We start from the raw sequence: 21,867 nt of genomic DNA, 5'->3' as shown, positions 1-21,867 counted from the left end.
CCCATGTGTCAATATCAGACATGGTAGCAGACAGTTGTACAAAGTAAAGCAATATTAGGTCTCAGGCTTTTCATCTATAGAAACCTGGCTACTTTGACCTTCATTGGTATTTTCTAGAAGCACTAGTCCTGGGAACAAAGATGTCCCTATATAGATTATCTCAGAAATGGTGATGTGATGAGTCCAGAACTGCCAAGCAAGGTACATGACAAGAGTAGGTAAAACTATTGATGGGGCAGAGAAGTCATGGTCCCTAAGTTACAGAAGATGCTATTCATTAGGGTCTGGAACACAGAGAGGGTTATGAGTCTTTGAGGCTGAGTTGGATGTGGATTTGTCACCCTTTCGGATAGAGTTACATTTATATCCTCCCCAACTCACCTTATCTTAGGGCTAATCTTAGTAAAGGCGTCACTCGTCATAAATATTCATGCTTCCCAGAGATAGTGCACAGATAAAGGGGGTGAGTGGAGATCCTGCTTCACCACTGTATCCTTTTCAGCACTTGGGAGAAGGAGGCTCTTTGCCATGTTCTTCCTTTCAAATAGCAGTGAGGCATGACGGAAGATTTAGAGGAGATTGAACCTGAGAAAATTTGTTTCTGCCAGTATATCTCATGAGCACTTGAATCTCTAATTCTGAAAGGGACTGTAAACTTTCCAAGGTCTTAGGCCCTACCTAAAACAAGAGCAAAAGCACCATAGAAGTGCTGATGTAAATATGTCACTAGGTGAGAGGTGGGAACAGAATGGGAACTGGGGTGGGCACTTTCCTTATTCTCACCTCACCCAACGGCATAGTGCAAGCAACACTGGCTCTTTTCTCAGTGCTGGGTTACCATCCTTCTGTCAATAACGTACTACCTTTCTGATTTTTTTCCCCCAAGGTTCTCAGTCTATTCAGTATTTTTTTTTTCTAACCTCTTATATCTATTTCCTGGGCAATAATGCATTTTTTCTAGATGTGTAGATTTAGTGACATCAAGTTATACATAATTTGCTCTTTTAATGTGAAAATCTAATTTGTATCTATATTTATATCCTCTTTATAATTTCTATGTTAATTAGTCACATCTTATCTCCTTTTTTAAATCAAATATTACCAAATGTGACTTGGTTTTGTTACTTACATCTGCTGGCTTTAGCTTTCTGTCTCATTCATTTCTTCTTTTATCTCAGATATTTCCTTTCTTCTACATCTATTGAGTTTAATTTTTTTACTTTGAGTAGTTTCATGGTTAATTTTGAGACTTACCTGTTTCCTAACATTGCCGTTTTAGATTTAAATTTTCCTTCAAGAATTTAGGTTGCATCCACCGGTTTTCACAGGTATTGTTCTCATGCTTGTTCATTTCTAAATAGTTTGTCATTTCCTTTTAAATGCAAGTTACTTACAGGTGTGCTATTTAGTTTCCAAATAAAAACCAATATTTATTTATTTGTTAATTTTAATTCTAATTTGATTACCTTTTGAGGGGAAAGAATGTAGCCTGTAAGTTCCCTGTTTTCATTTTTGTTTTTGGGTAATCTAATGCATGATCGATTTCTGTGAAGAGTCCATTAGGTCTTAAAATAATGCAATCAAAATGGCAATTTTGTTATTTGAGTTAAACTATTTTTAATTTTATATTGTATATTTAAATGTAAATCTGAAAAGATGAAAATCCCTCATAATGATTATGAATTTGTCCATTTCTTCTTGTATTTTTATGATTTGTTGCATCACACATTGTAATAATGTATTGTTGGTGATCTATCTACATAGATAGATGTGTTCTTTGTATAACTTAAGATTTTATCTTAAATTCTATTTTGTCCCATAATAATATTACTATTCCATCTTTCTTTGTGTTTACATTTTTCTGGTACATCTTTTCCAGTTACTTTATTTTCAGCCTTTACATATAACTTTCTCCTTATTGGAATCACATTTAAAATCCAATCTGATAACCTGTGTATTTTTTAAATGGGGAATTTAATTTATATCATGAAAATCACTGGTTTATATTTACCAGTTTATTTTCTATTTACTATACTCTTGTGTTTCTGTTCTTTTCTTTTCCATTTTTTTAACTGATCAAATTTTCAATTTGTTTCCATTTTGATAGTTCAGAAATTTTAGGTCTTATTTTAATATTTTTAGGTTGCCCTTAAATTTTAAGCATATACTTTATTTTATTTTATTTTATTTTTATTATTATTTTTGCTAAGGACATCCAGAACTAGTTTACTGGTATATTTTGTTGACTTTATACCATGTTTTGTCCTTTTTATTTTTGGTCAGCCTTGTGAACAGTTTGTTAATTTTACAGTCTTTTCAAGGAATTTTTGGCTTTGTTGATTTTTCCCTATTTTGCACTTGTTTTCTATTTTATTGACTTTTATCTTTCATCCTTATTATTTCCTCCCTTCTGTATTCATTGGGTTTAATCTCTCTCTCTCTCTCTCGTTTTGTGAGATGGATAATTATAGCACAATTTCTTCTTTTCTAATATAGATGAAGCCTGTTTTAGCTGTGTCCCATGACTTTTAATATGTTGTCACTTCATTATTATTCAGTTCAAAATAATTTCTGATTTTAACTGTCAATTCTTCTTGACTTATAAGTGATTTTGGACTGTGTTGTTTAATATTCAAATCTTCGATACTTTTCGTGTTACTTTTGTTATTTCTACCCTAACTCTACTTTCCACCCTACTTCCACATTAGTCAGATTACATACTCTGTATTTCAATCCTTTGAAATTTGTTAAGACTACATGGAATATGGTCATCTGATACCTTTTCTCTGTGCAATTTTATAGATTATGCTCATTCAGTTTTTGAAAATTCCTGGCCAGTATCTCTTTAAGTTTTTTTCTTTTTGTCTACTATATATTGTTTCTATTTCTGAAACTCCAAATTCATACATATTCAAAATTTTTATTATGTTTTATATATTTCTAATAATTTTGTTCTGTATTTTTAAATTCTTTATTATCTCCAGGCTTCAATATGGATATTTTCTACAGATCTATCTTTCAATTTGTTAGTCATGTCCTGAACTTCATCTAATCTGTTGTTAAACTCATCTATTGAATTCAATTATTATATTTTTCAGCCCTATAATTTTTGTTTCAATTTTTAAATATATATATGTATATGTGTGTGTGTGTGTGTGTATATATATATATATATATATATAGTCCAGCTCCTCAGTTAAATTCATTATCTTATTATGTACTTTCTTCAATACATTTATGTTCAAGCTTTTGTAAACTTCTGTCTGAGAAGTACAGTATCTTGATCATTTGTGACACAATCTTATATACTGGGGTTTTTTTCTTCCCTTTCCCTTTGGTTTTGTTCTTATGTTGGACATGTTTTGCTGGTAGCTGGTAATCTTTTATTGAATACCTGACACTGTACATTGTAAAAATGTAAATGTTATAGATGTTGCCATTTTCCTCCAGAGAAGCTGCAGTTTTCTACCTGTCTACAGTTAAAACAGAGGCATTTCACCTTGACGTAATCCAGGATTGGGATAATTTAAGACTAGGTTTAGGCTTTCTGTGGGTTTGTCCATGTTTGATATTTCATTTATCTTGGAGGATATCCCTTCAGATATATCAACTAAAAGTCCAAGGTGTTTATAATTACCCATCCTCCTTAATTGACACAAATTCCAAATTTTGTTTCCCAAACATTATGACACTGCTTAACATTTTAGCCTCTGAATCTGGATTATGTTTGACGTTTTTTAGTATGTTGCTCCCTCCCACTTAAGATACACCAAAGTCTAAAGAAAAAAAAATCGGTGTAAATCTCAGGTTCACTTCTCTGTAATACCCTGGAATCTTGGGTCCTCGAGTCCCGGCTGCATTGGTAACCCTGAATTCCATTTTTTGTCTTTCCAGCCCCATGAGACTGCTGAAAAGCCTGTCTAAAGATTTCTGCCTGAGACAGGACGGGGTTACAGGAGCAGCTGATTCGGGGGCTCTGGCTCACTCAGGCCAGGGGGAGGGAGGGGTACAGAGTGCGGGGCGAGCCTGGGCAGCAGAGGCCAGCGTGAATTGCACCAGCCTGAGGCACATCATGTGCTCTCCCAGCAACAAACCAACAGGACTTCGTGTGAAAATCACTGACCACCATATGCTCCTCCAGCCTCCTTTAACTCCTAATTCTAGGAGCCTGAGAACTAAAGCAAACCACAAAGAGCCACAGTCACTGCTCCCAGCCCTGATTGAAGCATCTCACAAAAGCAGTCTCACACGACTTGTACTCATAAAATTGAAGGTTAACTGCATTAAAACACAATACTAACTGGCACTGAATCTCTTTAAGAGATAACAGTTCAAAGGAAAGGAGAAAGAGGGGATGGTCGTGTAATGTTAACCAACTAAGGACATTATTTGAAAATAAAGTTGCTTCAGCAAAATGAAAAAAGGAAACAAAGATGACATCAGCTAAAAGAGGCAGTATGAGTTAACCATGACATAGCAGAAGATAGGAGTTCATAAAGAAAATATGTTGACTTTAGACTTAGAAGATTCTTCTTTGACTGCCGTGTGGATGAAAAGCTCTTGGTGCTGCAGCCAGGAGTCAGTGCTGTGCCTCTGAGGTGGAAGAGCCAACTTCAGGACACTGGTACACAAGAGACCTCACAACTCCACGTAATATCAAACGGCAAAAACCTCCCAGAGATCTCCATCTCAATACCAACACCCAGCTTCACTCAATGACCAGCAAGCTACAGTGCTGGACACTCTATGCCAAACAACTAGCAAGACAGGAACACAACCCCACCCATTAGCAGAGAGGCTGCCTAAAATCATAATAAGTCCACAGACACCCCAAAACACACCACCAGATGTGGACCTGCCCACGAGAAAGACAAAATCCAGCCTCATCCACCAGAACACAGGCACTAGTCTCCTCCAACAGGAAGCCTACACAACCCACTGAACCAACTTTAGCCACTGGGGACAGACACCAAAAACAACAGGAACTACAAACCTGCAGCCTACAAAAAGGAGACCCCAAACACAGTAAGATAAGCAAAATGAGAAGACAGAAAAACACACAGCAGATGAAGGAGCAAGATAAAAACCCACCAGACCTAACAAATGAAGAGGAAATAGGCAGTCTACCTGAAAATCAATTCAAAATAATGATAGTAAAGATGATCAAAAATCTTGGAAATAGAATAGACAAAATGCAAGAAACATTTAACAAGGACCTAGAAGAACTAAAGATGAAACAAGCAATGATGAACAACACAATAAATGAAATTAAAAATACTCTAGATGGGATCAAAAGCAGAATAACTGAGGCAGAAGAATGGGTAAGTGACCTGGAAGATAAACTAGTGGAAATAACTACTGCAGAGCATTATAAAGAAAACAGAATGAAAAGAACTGAGGACAGTCTCACAGACCGCTGGGACAACATTAAATGCACCAACATTCGAAGTATAGGGGTTCCAGGAGAAGAAGAGAAAAAGAAAGGGACTGAGAAAATATTTGAAGAGATTATAGTTGAAAACTTCCCTAATATGGGAAAGGAAATAGTTAATCAAGTCCAGGAGGCACAGAGAGTCCCATACAGGATAAGTCCAAGGAGAAATATGCCAAGACACATACTAATCAAACTGTCAAAAATTAAATACAAAGAAAATATATTAAAAGCAGCAAGGGAAAAACAACAAATAACACACAAGGGAATCCCCATAAGGTTAACAGCTGACCTTTCAGCAGAAACTCTGCAAGCCAGAAGGGACTGGCAGGACATATTTAAAGTGATGAAGGAGAAAAACCTGCAACCAAGATTACTCTACCCAGCAAGGATCTCATTCAGATTTGATGGAGAAATTAAAACCTTTACAGACAAGCAACAACTAAGAGAGTTCACCACCAAATCAGCTTTACAACAAATGATAAAGGAACTTCTCTAGGCAAGAAACACAAAAGAAGGAAAAGACCTACAATAACAAACCCAAACAATTAAGAAAATGGGAATAGGAACATACATATCAATCATTACCTTAAATGTAAATGGACTAAATGCTCCCACCAAAAGACACAGATTGGCTGAATGGATAGAAAAACAAGACCCATATATATGCTGTCTACAAGAGACCCACTTCAGACCTAGGGACACATACAGACTGAAAGTAAGGGGATGGAAAAAGATATTCCATGCAAATGGAAACTAAAAGAAAGCTGGAGTAGCAATTGTCATCTCAGACAAAATAGACTTTAAAATAAAGACTATTACAAGAGACAAAGAAGGACACTACATAATGATCAAGGGATCGATCCAAGAAGAAGATATAACAATTGTAAATATTTATGCACCCAACATAGGAGCACCTCAATACATAAGGCAAATACTAACAGCCATTAAAGGGGAAATCGAGAGTAACACATCCATAGTAGGGGACTTCAACACCCCACTTTCACCAATGGACAGATCATCCAAAATGAAAATAAATAAGGAAAACACAAGCTTTAAATGATACATTAAACAAGATGGACTTAATTGATATTCATAGGTCATTCCATCCAAAAACAACAGAATACACATTTTTCTCAAGTGCTCATGGAACATTCTCCAGGATAGATCATATCTTGGGTCACAAATCAAGCCTTGGTAAATTTAAGAAAATTGAAATTGTATCAAGTATCTTTTCCAACCACAAGGCTATGAGACTAGGTTTCAATTACAGGAAAAGACCTGTAAAAAATACAAACACATGGAGGCTAAACAATACACTACTAAATAAGCAAGAGATAACTGAAGACATCAAAGAGGAAATCAAAAAATACCTAGAAACAAATGACAATGAAATGATGATGACCCAAAGCCTATGGGATGCAGCAAAAGCAGTTCTAAGAGGGAAGTTTATAGCAATACAATCCTACCTTAAGAAACAGGAAACATCTCGAATAAACAACCTGACCTTGCACCTAAAACAATTAGAGAAAGAAGAACAAAAAAAACCCCAAAGTTAGCAGAACGAAAGAAATCATGAAAATCAGATCAGAAATAAATGAAAAAGAAATGAAGGAAACGATAGCAAAGATCAATAAAACTAAAAGCAGGTTCTCTGAGAAGATAAACAAAATTGATAAACCATTAGCCAGACTCATCAAGAAAAAAAGGGAGAAAACTCAAATCAATAGAATTACAAATGAAAAAGAAGGAACAACTGACACTGTGGAAATACAAAAGATCATGAGAGATTACTACAAGAAACTCTATGCCAATAAAATGGACAACCTGGAAGAAATGGACAAATTCTTAGAAATGCACAACCTGCCAAGACTGACTCAGGAAGAAATAGAAAATATGAATAGACCAATCACAAGCACTGAAATTGAAACTGATATTAAATATCGTCCAACAAACAAAAGCCCAGGACCAGCTGGCTTCACAGGTGAATTCTATCAAACATTTACAGAAGAGCTAACACCTATCCTTCTCAAACTCTTCCAAAATATAGCAGAGGGAGGAACACTCCCAAACAAATTCTACAAGGCCACCATCATCTTGATACCAAAACCAGACAAGGATGTCACAAAGAAAGAAAACTGCAGGCCAATATCACTGATGAACATAGATGCAAAAATCCTCAACAAAATACTAGCAAACAGAATCCAACAGCACATTAAAAGGATCATACACCATGATCAAGTGGGGTTTATTCCAGGAATGCAAGGATTCTTCAATATACGCAAATCAATCACGTGATACACCATATTAACAAATTGAAGGAGAAAAACCACATGATCCTCTCAATAGATGCAGAGAAAGCTTTTGAAAAAATTCAACACCCATTTATGATAAAAACCCTGCAGAAAGTGGGCACAGAGGGAAGTTTCCTCAACATAATAAAGGCCATATATGACAAACCCACAGCCAACATCATCCTCAATGGTGAAAAACTGAAACCATTTCCACTAAGATCAGGAACAAGACAAGGTTGCCCACTCTCACCACTCTTATTCAATATAGGTTTGGAAGTTTTAGCCACAGCAATCAGAGAAGAAAAGGAAATAAAAGGAATCCAAATCGGAAAAGAAGAAGTAAAGCTGTCACTGTTTGCAGATGACATGATACTATACATAGAGAATCCTAACGATGCTACCAGAAAACTACTAGAGCTAATCAATGAATTTGGTAAAGTAGCAGGATACAAAATTAATGCACAGAAATCTCTGGCATTCCTATACAGTAGTGATGAAAAATCTGAAAGTGAAATCAAGAAAACACTCCCACTTACCACTGCAACAAAAAGAATAAAATATCTAGGAATAAACCTACCTAAGGAGACAAAAGACCTGTATGCAGAAAATTATAAGACACTGATGAAAGAAATTAAAGATGATACAAATAGATGTAGAAATATACCATGTTCTTGGACTGGAAGAATCAACATTGTGAAAAAGACTCTGCTACCCAAAGCAATCTACAGATCCAATGCAATCCCTATCAAACTACCACTGGCATTTTTCACAGAACTAGAACAAAAAAGTTCACAATTTGTATGGAAACACAAAAGACCCCAAATAGCCAAAGCAATCTTGAGAACGAAAAACAGAACTGGAAGATTCAGGCTCACTGACTTCAGACTATACTACAAAGCTACAGTAATCAAGACAGTATGGTACTGGCACAGAAACAGAAAGATAGATCAATGGAACAGGACAGAAAGCCCAGAGATAAACCCACGTACATATGGTCACCTTATCCTTGATAAAGGAGGCAGGAATGTACACTGGAGAAAGGATAGCCTCGTCAATAAGTGGTTCTGGGAAAACTGGACAGGTACATGTAAAAGTATAAGAGTAGATTACCGCCTAACACCATACACAAAAATAAGCTCAAAATGGATTAAAGACCTAAATTTAAGGCCAGAAACTATGAAACTCTTAGAGGAAAAATAGGCAGAATACTCTATGAAATAAATCACAGCAAGATCCTTTTTGACCCACCTGCTAGAGAAATGGAAGTAAAAACAAAAATAAACACATGGGACCTAATGAAACTTCAAAGCTTTTGCACAGCAAAGGAAACCATAAACAAGACAAAAATTCAACCTTCAGAATGGGAGAAAATATTTGCAAATGAAGCAACTGACAAAGGCTCAATCTCCAAAATTTATAAGCAGCTCATGCAGCTCAATAACACAAAAACAAACAACCCAATCGAAAAATGGGCAGAAGACCTAAATAGACATTTCTCCAAAGAAGATATACAGACTGCCAACAAACACATGAAAGAATACTCAACATCATTAATCATTAGAGAAACGCAAATCAAAACTACAATGAGAGATCATCTCACACCAGTCAGAATGGCCATCATCAAAAAATCTAGAAATAATAAATGCTGAAGAGGGTGTGGAGAAAAGGGAACACTCTTGCGCTGCTGGTGGGAATGTGAATTGGTACAGCCAGTATGGAGAACAGTATGGAGGTTCCTTAAAAAACTACAAATAGAACTACCATATGACCTAGCAATCCCACTACTGGGCATATACCCTGACCAAACCATAATTGAAAGAGTCATGTACCAAAATGTTCATTGCAGCTCTATTTACAATAGCCAGGGGATGGAAACAACCTAAGTGTCCATCATCGGATGAATGGATAAAGAAGATGTGGCCCATATATACAATGGAATATTACTCAGCCATAAAAAGAAACGAAATTGAGCTATTTGTAATGAGGTGGATGGACCTAGAGTCTGTCATACAGAGTGAACTAAGTCAGAAAGAGAAAGAGAAATACCATATGCTAACACATATATATGGAATCTAAGAAAAAAAAATGTCATGAAGAACTTAGGGGTAAGACAGGAATAAAGACACAGACCTACTAGAGAATGGACTTTAGGATATGGGTAGGGGGAAGGGTTAGCTGTGACAAAGCAAGAGAGTGGCATGGACATATATACACTACCAAATGTAAAATAGATAGCTAGTGGGAAGCAGCCGCATAGCACAGGGAGATCAGCTCGGTGCTTTGTGACCGCCTAGAGGGGTGGGATAGGAAGGGTGGGAGGGAGGGAGATGCAAGAGGGAAGAGATATGGCAACGTATGTATAACTGATTCACTTTGTTATAAAGCAGAAACTAACACCCATTGTAAAGCAATTATACTCCAATAAAGATGCAAAAAAAAAAAAAAAGATATCTGCCCTCTAACACCCGTGCAATGAATCAGCACACTCCCAGTGGATAAAAGCAGTGAAAAATGCCTGACTCACATCAGAGTGTGAGTGTGTGTGTGTGTGTGTGTGTGTGTGTGTGTGTCCTAAGATCTTGGCCCTCCTGAGTCCTGGCTGCTTTGAGTGTTCTCTGATTCCTCCAAACAATCATTTTTAAAATTTTGATTCTTTTATAGCTATTCTTAGTGGGCGAATTGGTTTGATGACAGCTACTCCTTCATAGCCAGAATGAGAAATCCTTCATCTATTGAGATTTTAATTTTAATGATAAAAAATTATTTTTATGTTATTTATTTGATACTTTTACTTTCAAAATTTTGCAAATATAAATATTTTTATCTCTAAAGTCTTCTTATACTAACTCTAGTGGACCTATCTTTTTGGATTTTTATCCTTCTTTTTGATGCTTCTCTTTTACAGTATCGGTTTTCTCTGAGTATTTGCTAATTCTTGGTGTGTTTTCATCTGTATTTGTGAATCCCAGTTTGCTTGCCTACTGTGTTGTCAATAGCCTGTCTCTGATGGCTGTGGAAATGGAGCAGTGCCTGTGCAGGAACAATGTTCCAGCAATGTGTCTTCTGAATGTAGGGTATCCTTGTGTCCCTTCTGGTGGTCAGTGGTTCTATTGGGTACTCCTCTCCTCTGGCCAGTGCAAACCTGGTGCTTACTATCTTCATTTAAAAAGATGAACTTATCCATCTCTTTAAGTCTGTATTTCCAGCTAGATGATTCTGTTAAGTTCAACAATATATAGTTCTAAGAAAGAGCTTCTCCAGGATCCACAATGAGATTTCTTTTCTTGTTTTCTGGATTTTTTTTTTTTAATGAGGAAAGTAGCTGATAGATAACATCAATCTAAAAAAATCCTCTGAGTTCTCAATTAAACATTAATTCAGGTGTTTTAATTGAGACTGTTATTTTTAAGAAATTTGGCCCAACTCTATTAGAAAAGGATGATTTTCTGACTTGGTAAGGATTCAAGTCATATTAACCCTGCTCTTTCACATCTCTGTATATCTATGGGAGCCATATGGTGTGTGCTAAAGATATGAGCTTTTAAGTCAGACAAACTTCAGTTTAAACCTCCACTTTAACTTCATGAGTTGTGTGACTCTGAAAATATTGTTTAACTTCTCCAGAATGGACCCATTCCTAACTTACAGGATTACTGTGAAGGGTTAATGTCCATAAAATGTTTGGCAGTAATGATGATACCTGATCCTCAATAACAAATCTATTTTTTCATAGTTCTGGACACTAGAAATCTGAGATCAAGGTATTGACAGTGCTGGTTTCTTTTGAGGCCTCTGTCATTGGCTTTTAGATGTCCACATTCCCTCTGTGTTGTCCTCACAGGGTCTTTTTTTGTGTACACACATCTCTGGTGTGACTTTTGTGTGTCCTAACCTCTTCCTATAAGGTCAACAGTTAGATTGGATTAGAGCCCACTCTAAAGACCTCATTTCAACTTAATTATCTACTTAAAGACCCTATGTCCAAATACAGTCACATTCTGAGGTACTAAGGGCTAGAAATTGGACGTGTGAATTGGGGTGGAGGGAGGGACCACAATTCAGCCCATAATACCATTACTCTTGGTTCTTCCTGAATTAAGTAATATCACCAAGAAAAAATTAGTATTTCTACAACATCTTATGCCTCCACAAAAGTACCTGCACTGAGGTACTGCTTTAATTCTTTTGGCTTTAGAAAGTGTTGTATAGGAAGTATCCAGTTGAACAATGATTTAGTACCTTTTAGAAAACTATGGTTGAAACTATTTCCATGTTACCAATTTCCTTTAATAATACAACCTACATAATAACTGTCTCCTGAAATTTAAATTCCAGCAAACCTTCTGTCTTCAGACAGTGATAACTATAGGATAACTATAGATAGATGATAGATAGATAGATAGATAGATATACAGCTCTTCCTCAACTAACTATGGAGTTACAGCCCCATAAACCCATAAGTTGAAAATATTGTAAGTCAAAATGCATTTAATACACCTAACCTACCAAACATCGTAACACTTACTTTAGCCCACAGGGGGCAAAATCTTCTAACACAAAGCCTATTTTATAATAAAGTATTAAATATCTTATGTAATTTATTGAATACAGTACTGAAAGTGAAACAGAGAATGGTTGTGTGGGTACAGAATGGCTGTAAGTGTATTGGTTGTTTACCTTCCTGATTGTGTGGATGACCTGGAGCTGTGGCAATGTCATTGCCCAGCATCACAAGAGAGTGTCCATACCACATAACACTAACCCTGGGCAAGACCAAATTTCAAAATTTGAAGGATGGCTTCTACTTATTGAGTATCACTTTTTCACGATCACGAAGTCAAAAAATTCCAAATCAAACCATCCTAAGTTGGGGACCGTCTGTGTGTGTGTGTGTGTGTGTGTGTGTGTGTGTAATTACACAGTTCTTAGATAAATTTTGTTCTTGTAGTAATTGTTTTCTTCTCCTTTTCTTATTTCTAAAAAAATTTTAACTTTTATTTGGTCTCTTCATGTAACTATTCTCTTTATTATATTTTGTATCTGTTCAAATAAATACTTTTAAAATTATAATAATTAAAGGTATCTCCATTACTCTTATTCTTAGTTTTGACCATACTGTTGAAAAATGATAAAGGGCTAAAAGGTGGCATGGAAGCAGGAATCCATGGAGGGAAACATGGAGGAAAAACAACATGTAAAGGAGGAACTGATAAGCAGTCAACAAGCAGATGTTTCATATTCATTTGCACATGTCACAGTTGAAAATATGGCACTATTGTTTGAGACACTGTTTTTTTATTATGTTTCTATAAATAATACTTATGGAGGATAATTGAAAACTAAAGACTACATTTTATTTAATAATACTCTACTTTAAAACATCTACTTTAAGAAATGTCTATGGGGCTTTAATAGAAAATTTATTTACTGGTCCAAATATTAAATATAATATATATTTAATTATAAATACTCATTATAAATCTAATATCTGTCCTGCCATATTTAGAGGATCTTGAGCTTCCTTACACTTGTCCTTTCCTACCCTTAGCAAAGCTGATAGTTCACTTATTGGTGTATGCATTATTATTCTCTGAAGCTGGTTTGCACCATTCTCAATAAGTCCAAGGTTAAGGATTCAGACCTCACATGTGAACCAGCCCAGTTCTACATCCATAGCCCTTTGGTTTGACTCTTCATTTTGCTAACATGTGTCCTGGCTAAAAGGGGCCAAAAGGGAGACAGCAAATGGATCAGAGCAAACCCATTTCCATCTCCACTAATGAAAATACAGTGTAATGTCTCTGACCTGCCAGTGGGTCAGCAACCCTACAATTTCTACCTGACAGGAGAGACACTCAGGATTGTGATTTTTTTTTCCAGAATGATACTAGACTATGACACTTTGAATGTGTTTCCTACAAGCATAAAATATATTTCCTTATGAACAAATATTTTGTGCCTATAGTTCTATGTGTGCATGTTCCTTATCAAAAAGGCTAAAAAAGGTGTGGCTGACTTTGAGAGAGCAGTACCGTTATGTCTTTACTGTGTGAGGAATGGAGGAGGATTCAGAGAGTAAAATCAAGGCTAATTAGTAACAGCAATAGCTACTGTTTATGGATACTGTATGCCAGGTGCTGTGCCAAGATTTTACATACATTGCCTCCTTAAATTCATTTAGTTAAGTCTATGGACGTTTATAAATAGTGTGAGTGCCTTATCCTCAGTTGTACATTTCTTAAGTGGGGGAGGGATGCAGGGCAGAGCCCAGAGCTCTCATGCTCCCAAGTGGAGGCCATTGACTTTTTTTTTTTTTTTTTTTTTTTTTGCGGTACGCAGGCCTCTCACCGTTGTGGCCTCTCCCGTTGCAGAGCACAGGCTCTGGATGCACAGGCTCAGCGGCCATGGCTCAGGGGCCAAGCCGCTCCGCGGCATGTGGGATCTCCCCGGACCAGGGCACGAACCCGTGTACCCTGCATGGGCAGGTGGACTCTCAACCACTGCGCCACCAGGGAAGCCCTGGCCATTGACTTTTAATTGTCATATTTATAGTTTAAAAGGTCATCATGTGGGGAATTCCCTGTTGGTCCAGTGGTTAAGACTCCTCACTTCCAGTGCAGGGGGCGTGGGTTTGATCCCTGGGCCGGGAACCAAGATCCCACATGCCATGCGGCAAGGCCAAAGAAAATGATCGTCATGTTTATCTATCCAAGAGTTTCTGTCCCAGCCTGGGTATTGATTTGAAGGGGTATGGGGCCCTCAAATTTTCATATACTGTCTAGCTTTAGAATCTGATTTATTGTTTTCCTCTTGAAACTACATGGGTTATTTCCTTTAAATGTCAAATTTAAGAGTAAGGATCCACACTGCCTCAAAGACCAGAAAATTCATGTATTCAGGCAATGTTCTAGGTGTTGAGTTTATAGCAGTGAACAAAACAGGTAAAAATCCCTGGACTCATGGAATTTTTATTCTAGTTAAGGGAAAGAGACAATATATAAATTAGTAAAATATATCGACTTTTATGCTAGAAAATAGATGTTGAGGAGTGAAATAAAGCTGGGGAAATAAATGCAGGTGGAGGGATGGGGGTACAATTTTTAACTACATGTTTAGGAAAGGGTCTCACTGAGAAAGAACCATTCAGAAAGGAACACTTCCTGAACGAAGTGAAGGGTCAGTTCATCAAATATAAAAGCCCCAAAGCAGAAGCCTGCTTGGTATCTTCTAAGATTAGCCAGGAGGCCAGTGTGATGAGAAGAGAATGAATGAGGGAAAGAGTAAAGCCAGATCAGTTCAGAGGACCTTGTAGGCCATTATAGGGACACCATCAATGTGAAGTCATTGTAGAGTTTTGAGGGTAGGGGTGACCGAACCCAATTTATGAATAATGGGATTAAATTCTAGCTACCTGTGTTAAAAATCAATCAGATGATCAGATAGAAGAGAGTAAGAGCAGAAGAGGAGAAACATATAGATGTCAACAGGACATCTATAGTGAAAATCCAAATAAGAGATGATGTTGGCCAGGACCGATGCAGTACCAGTGGGGGAAGTGGAAAATGACATATATGAACAAATTTTGAAGTAGAGTCAACGGGATTCAGTCACAGATAGAGTGTAAGAGAAGAGTCAAGGACAATTTCTATTTGTTTTCATCCCAACAATGGGAAAGATGGAATAAAGACAAGGAAGACCACCGGAAGAAGAAGTTTAGGAATGAAGATGGGATTCAGATGCTTGTAAGTTTTGGATCGTATATGTCAGACATCTAAGGGGAGCTACCCAGAGGCAACTGAGTATCCTGAGGGAAGCCTGGAATTAGTCAGCATATAGTTTTTAAGGCAGGGCTACCTAACATAACTTGTGAGGCCCAATGAAAAATGAAAATGTAGGCTTCCTTATTCAGAAATTATTGAGAATTTCAAAACCCTGACAGAAGAACATTAAACCAAGAGTGAGGCCTTTCTGAGTGAAGGAGCCTGTGTACAGGCAGTGCACCCAGAAAGCTGGCCCTGCTTTAAGGCCATAATTCTGAATGTTATCATCAAGAGAGTAATGTGGCCAGATAGATAGATAGATAGATAGGCAGATAGATATCCAAGGACTGAGGTCTGGGATACTTCAAGGTAAAGACGTTAGAGAGAATGAGGAGGATCCCTCAGAACTGACAGAGAAGGAGAAGCCAGCAAGGTATTTGAACTCGACAAAACAGAAACAATAATAAAATGTTTGATGTGGACTTGGGATGGTTCATTAGTATCCAGGCTCAATCCAAAGAGCTGGTCAGGGTGCTGTGTGTTAACGCCTCTGGTGTACCATTGCAAGGGGAGTTTTATTAGCTTGGATTGTTTCATGATAGGTTGATTTGAGGCTTTTACCACCCACAGGGCAACTCCAGAGTTTCTTTGAAAACTTCTCCATCTTTAAAAAAAAATTGTTTTAATCACTTCTAGTAATTAATGAGATTTTGAAATCCATTGGCTGAAGCCCTTCTGAAAAGCAGAAAATCCATTTGTGGAGGCAGGTGACGCTTTGGCAGACACACAGATGAGGGAATAGATAACAGAAGTAGAGAAAGGCAAAAGCAGGCTTTAAGTGTAAACGTAGCTTTCTCACTGGTCAGACTGTGTGAAGCAGCCAAACAGGACCTGGCTGACTGCAGCCAAAAGTGAGATGAAACCATCCAGGGCAAGGCAGAAATATTCAGGAATAAATAATCTGTTTCTTATCACATGGCACAAATCCGTTTGGGGTGTTAGGTTTCTTAACAGGTTACATTGGTTACATAGGGGTTGAAAACTCACCAGCTTGGATATCTGTGGAGTTCTGTGTGCAGGCAGCTGGTTGAAAGTAAAAGACTGACCTTTCTCCTGGAGTAATACAATCTCCTCCCTTCTTACTCTTCCTAGAGTCTTTAGTGATTCCAGGCCAGGACCTACATTCAGTAGACTCTGGATGTGCACAAATGACTCCTGCAGAGAAGGAAGAGGAAGCTGTTAATAGGTCCCAGAAAAGATGTCATGTTAATATGCTCCATTGTGCCATCTCCTCCCTGGCTTAGCCAGAGATCATTTAAGTCTGCTTCACTGCATGTGACTGCTTCAGCTTCAAAATGTCCAGGGGCTGTGGAGGCAGAGGAAGTGACAGGCTATCGACACTCCTCTTCCTCTAGGTACTAATATTTTGGAGTGACAAGGGGCAGAGGGTGGGGCATAAAAGAAGGATGGAAAAAAGAAGGTTACATTAATATATCCAGTACCACTGTCAGCATCTCTCAGTGGATTTATGTTGGTTATAGGGAGTTAATATAGTTTCCTTGTAATATAGTTACAGCATTCTGGTGAACTGTGACTTTGATACAGAGAACCAGTGCACTATTCTATTCCCTATCAGCAAATAGGAGTTGACTTTTTGGCAAAATCTTATCCTGCCTACTTTGAAGTAAGATTACAAAAGCATTTTCCTTGACATCATATAGTGAGAGCAGGGCTGTCAGCCCTGCACTAAACTGTCAACTTTGGATAACTGGCTCATAGGCCCCTCTCTTATTCTATATACCTGGAAGCCTGCTTTGTTGGCAGCCTTTTAGATTCCAAGTTGTAGGGAAAATAATCTTTGCTGAGCTACTACTGTTTTGCACCTTTGAGACATTTTATAAAGATTATGTCATTCCACCTATAACCCTTCTATGAGAAAAGTATTATTTTCCCCCATTTCATAGGTAATAAATTAAAGGTCAGAGAGGAAAATAAGATCTCACAACTGTTCAATTGCCAGGGAAGTTTTATTAGAGTTCAGATTGTCACTCGGTGGGTCGACTAGGGGCTCTTACCATCCACAGGCAACTCCAGAGTTTCTCTGTAAACTTCTTTATCTTTAAAAAGAATTTTAAGTGGCGGTGCTGGAATTCAAGCTCAGGCCTGCTTGAACATGTTTCTTCCTTACATGGTTCAAGCAATTAGAATATTCAACAGATATTAAAAAATCCATGAGTTTTTTGGAAACAAGTGCTCATTTTCAATCTTTTAATATAATCTTTCCATTTCTTCTTAAATTTGGGAGATACTGAAAATCCTGTAATCCATGATGCTAAGAAATTAACTTCTCTAGAAGGACAGTAGGTGGCATTTCATTTCTTTGCTTATTTTGCTCTTACTGCTTTCACTGAGGTTATAATATATATGACATTTTTATTTCATTAAATATTCAAAGAGGAAGTTCAAAAACAGTCTACTCACAGTCTGAAGTCCTGTAACAAAGGCTTGGCCACTGTAAGGTTTTAGATTTTAGGGTATGATTTTTGTACAGATGCTTTTTATATATTAAACCCACATTAAAATTTTTCAGAAGGTTTTGTAAGAGAACACGTAAGTAAGATCAGCATTATGCTGTAATTTGCAATCATAGTGTCCAATGGAGGACTTGGAACACTAAGCATAGTACTGTTTAATCCTAATGTCTATGTTTATTACATCTTCTTTTGAGTTGGTTTGCTAAAAGGATACACTACAGTAATATATTTAATGTGGAAATTAGCATTCCAGAATCTTCTTCATGCTTAATATTTAACAAAATCAAGTTTACTATATATTACAGAAGTTTTTCTGAATAAGGGGAGAAAATTATCACTTACATTTATGGTAGTGGATAAAATTTATAAGATTTTCAAACTAGAAAGGTATTTATGAATTATTTGGACTAGTATTATATGTTTTAGCAAGATCAACAGGTTAAGACATATAAAAAGAATCCAACTAATCAACGTGGATGTTCCCATCATTTCATGGCTATACCTCTGGAGGGTTTTTGTTTTTTGTTTTTTGGGTTTTTTTTTGCGGTACGCGGGCCTCTCACTGCTGTGGCCTCTCCCATTGCGGAGCACAGGCTCCGGACGCGCAGGCTCCACGGCATGTGGGATCTTCCCGGACTGGGGCACGAACCCATGTCCCCTGCATCGGCAGGCGGACTCTCAACCACTGCGCCACCAGGGAAGCCCTTGTTTGATTTTTGTTTGTTTTTTAAGTTAAAGTGACTTGGCTGGGTCTGACTGGGACAAAACTGATGGTTACCTATTTGAGTGGCTTTGGAATATTTATGTGTGGTTTGCATTTGGCTCTATCCTTTCCTTATCCTTACATCCTTTCTCTGCAGCCCATTTTCTGCATAGCCTTTCTGCAGCATTGCTAGCTGGAGAATAAGTAGGAATTCAAAGAGGATTAACTATCGCATAAGAAGCTTCTGAGTATTCATAATAATAAGTTGCTTAAAACTAGGTGGCAAAGCTTAGGGAGGTTCGTGTGGTTTAAAGGCACATATTCACATTTTATCAGGACCTTCTTAATTGTAGTAGATTAGTTCTCTCAAACTTAACATGAGTTTTCACTTGTTGGCAGGTAGCCTGAGAGGTCATGACATGTAGTAATTTATCACTTTGCCTAGGGATGTATTTGAATCACATCTCTACTGAGGATGGTATGCATGAGCCCAACCTAGAATCTGGATTCATACCTCATCTCTTTGTGTTTCTTACTTAAAATGTCATCAACCCTGATGTCCATTTGACAGAGTGGAAAATTATGGAAAGCATATTCTGTATGATTTGTGTAATTAAGGGTTTCTTGAAGATCTTCATATACTTAAAAATAATGAGTGGTATCTGAGTAATTATTGTGTGATTTCTTAGAGGTCTATAAGAAGAAATGTAGATTATAGATGCTAGGGAAGTTTATACCCTGGTTGTGCATTTTTTATGAATTATTACAAAGTTCATATAAATTATTATAATCACATAGTTACACATTAGCAAGTGCTCCATTGTATTTAATTTTTAATGCACTAGTGCTTAGAAGTAAAATAATGACATTATAATCAAGATTTATCATGGAGGACTTCCTGGAGGAGGTGAACTTTGAAACAAATCGATCCTAAATATCACCTTGTTGAAAGGTGTTCCCATACTCACGATAGGGTCCTAAGCAAAGGACAGCCTTAGTGGTAGATAAATTGAACAGTAAACTCAGTAATCCACAGGATATGATTTCTCAGACAAGGACAGTCTTTTTTTTTTTTTTTTTTTTTTTTTTGCGATACGCGGGCTTCTCACTGTTGTGGCCTCTCCCGTTGCGGAGCACAGGCTCCGGACGCGCAGGCCCAGTGGCCATGGCTCACGGGCCCAGCCGCTCCACGGCACGTGGGATCCTCCCGGACCGGGGCACGAACCCGTGTCCCCTGCATCGGCAGGCGGACTCTCAACCACTGCGCCACCAGGGAAGCCCAGGACAGTCTTTTTACTAGTGCCTGAGGTTCTCTTCATGTTTCAGTTTCTCACCTCAAGGCTTTGTCACCTGTTAAGAGAAACAGTCTCCCCTAGGAAAAGGAAGCCATAAGGCTGATGCAGGTATTTACTCTTGAAGGTAAATATATTTTGAGTCTTTATTAAAAAGGACACAATTAGTTTGGGGATTGCTGGATGCAATCTGACAACTTTACATTTTCAGAGGTATCATTAGAATGAACAGACATTAATGAAGATCATGGAGCTGATAAAGGGATTTCTTCATCATCTTAAAACATGGCTACCGGGCTTCCCTGGTGGCACAGTGGTTGAGAGTCCACCTGCCGATGCAGGGGACACGGGTTCGTGCCCCAGTCCGGGAAGATCCCACATGCCGTGGAGCGGCTGGGCCCGTGAGCCATGGCCGCTGAGCCTGCGCGTCTGGAGCCTGTGCTCCGCACTGGGAGAGGCCACAACAGTGAGAGGCCCGCGTACCGCAAACAAAGACAAAAACATGGCTACCTTGTAACCTCAGTATTCCAAGTTATTTGGGAGAAATTATATTTTGAGCTCTGGACATGAAAAATGTAAACAGATCAAAGGTTTTATTTTTAAAGAGGTGAAATATTCATACAATGGAATATTATTGACTCTTTAAAAAAAAAAGAAGGAAATCCTGCCATTTGTGACAACATGGATGAACCTGGAGGACATTATACTAAGTGAAATTAGTCAGATACAGAAAGACAAATACTGCATGATCTAACTTATATGTGGAATCTAAAATAGTCAGACTCATAGAAGCAGAGAGCAGAATAGTGGTTACCAGGGGCAGGAGGAAGGGGAACTGGGGAGATATTGGTCAAAAGGTACAAACTTCCAGTTATGCAAGATGAATATGTGACTACAGTTAACAATAATGTATTGTTTACTTGAAATTTGTGAAGAGAGGAGACCTTAAGCATTCTCACCACAAAAAAATAAAACAAAATAAAATAAAAGAATGAAAGAAAGAAAATGGTTACTATGTAATGGATATGTTAATTAACTTGATTGAGATGATCATTTCATAATATATGTTTATCAAAACATCAAGTTTTGATAAAACCTTAAATATATACAATTTCTATTTTTTGATTATACCTCAATAACATTGGGGAAGAAAAAAAGATTAAAATACTGTCATGTTTGTTTTCATAACATAATGAAAAAAGCTAAAGCAGTGATTTTAGGTTTGACTTTTTCAGTTCATTAACCTCTAGATTGCAGGAAGAAAAATCTTCCAGAGGGACTTCTCTTTGTAAGTACCAGAGCAGTCAATTTCAGTGAAATAAGGATAAGGAATGAGCACAGGGGGAGAATTTTTCAAAATGCAGATGTCAGGACCCATCCCCAAAGGGCATATTTCAATCTTGGAAGGAGGAAGTCTTACGTATTTTCTAAAAGCACCCACATTTATTTTGATCTGATACAATCATCTAGAAACCCTCTGGAATTATCCTTTAGGAGGGCTATTAAAAAATATCAAGCCCTTATGGCATGCTTGTGATTTATCAGGTTTGGAAGCTGGAATTAAGTAATTATGTGAAGATGCAAACACTCGCATTATTCAAGCAATGGTGTGCAATAGTGATGATCTGGACTATTTCACTCCCACTCTATTTCCACTATATATAATTTACCTTCTGGGTTAGGTTTATTGTTGAAAGAATAACATTTGACCTTGTGATACCTCCCTGAATAAGGTTTGTGTGACATAAAATGTTAGTCTTTTGCTAGACTGATTTTGCTCCCTTCCTTATATATGCTTAATTATAATCTAAGGAGGAAACTAAGCTCCATCAGCTTGTTTGTTTTTGTTTGTT

General features: G+C 37.4%; 1 protein-coding gene across 3 annotated transcripts in view; it reads left to right on the top strand.

The window, feature by feature from the left end:
* Positions 1–21,867, top strand: part of GRM8 (glutamate metabotropic receptor 8) — a gene marked incomplete at both ends in the record, with an annotated part of 776,918 nt that overhangs the window by 747,964 nt on the left and 7,087 nt on the right. The gene's annotated exons all lie outside the window — the stretch shown is intronic.

This window comes from Mesoplodon bidens (genome assembly GCF_964165515.1).
Source record: "Mesoplodon bidens genome assembly, chromosome: 9".
In the NCBI taxonomy this organism is placed as follows: Eukaryota; Metazoa; Chordata; class Mammalia; order Artiodactyla; family Ziphiidae; genus Mesoplodon; species Mesoplodon bidens.
This window is presented reverse-complemented; position numbering and strand designations above follow the sequence as displayed.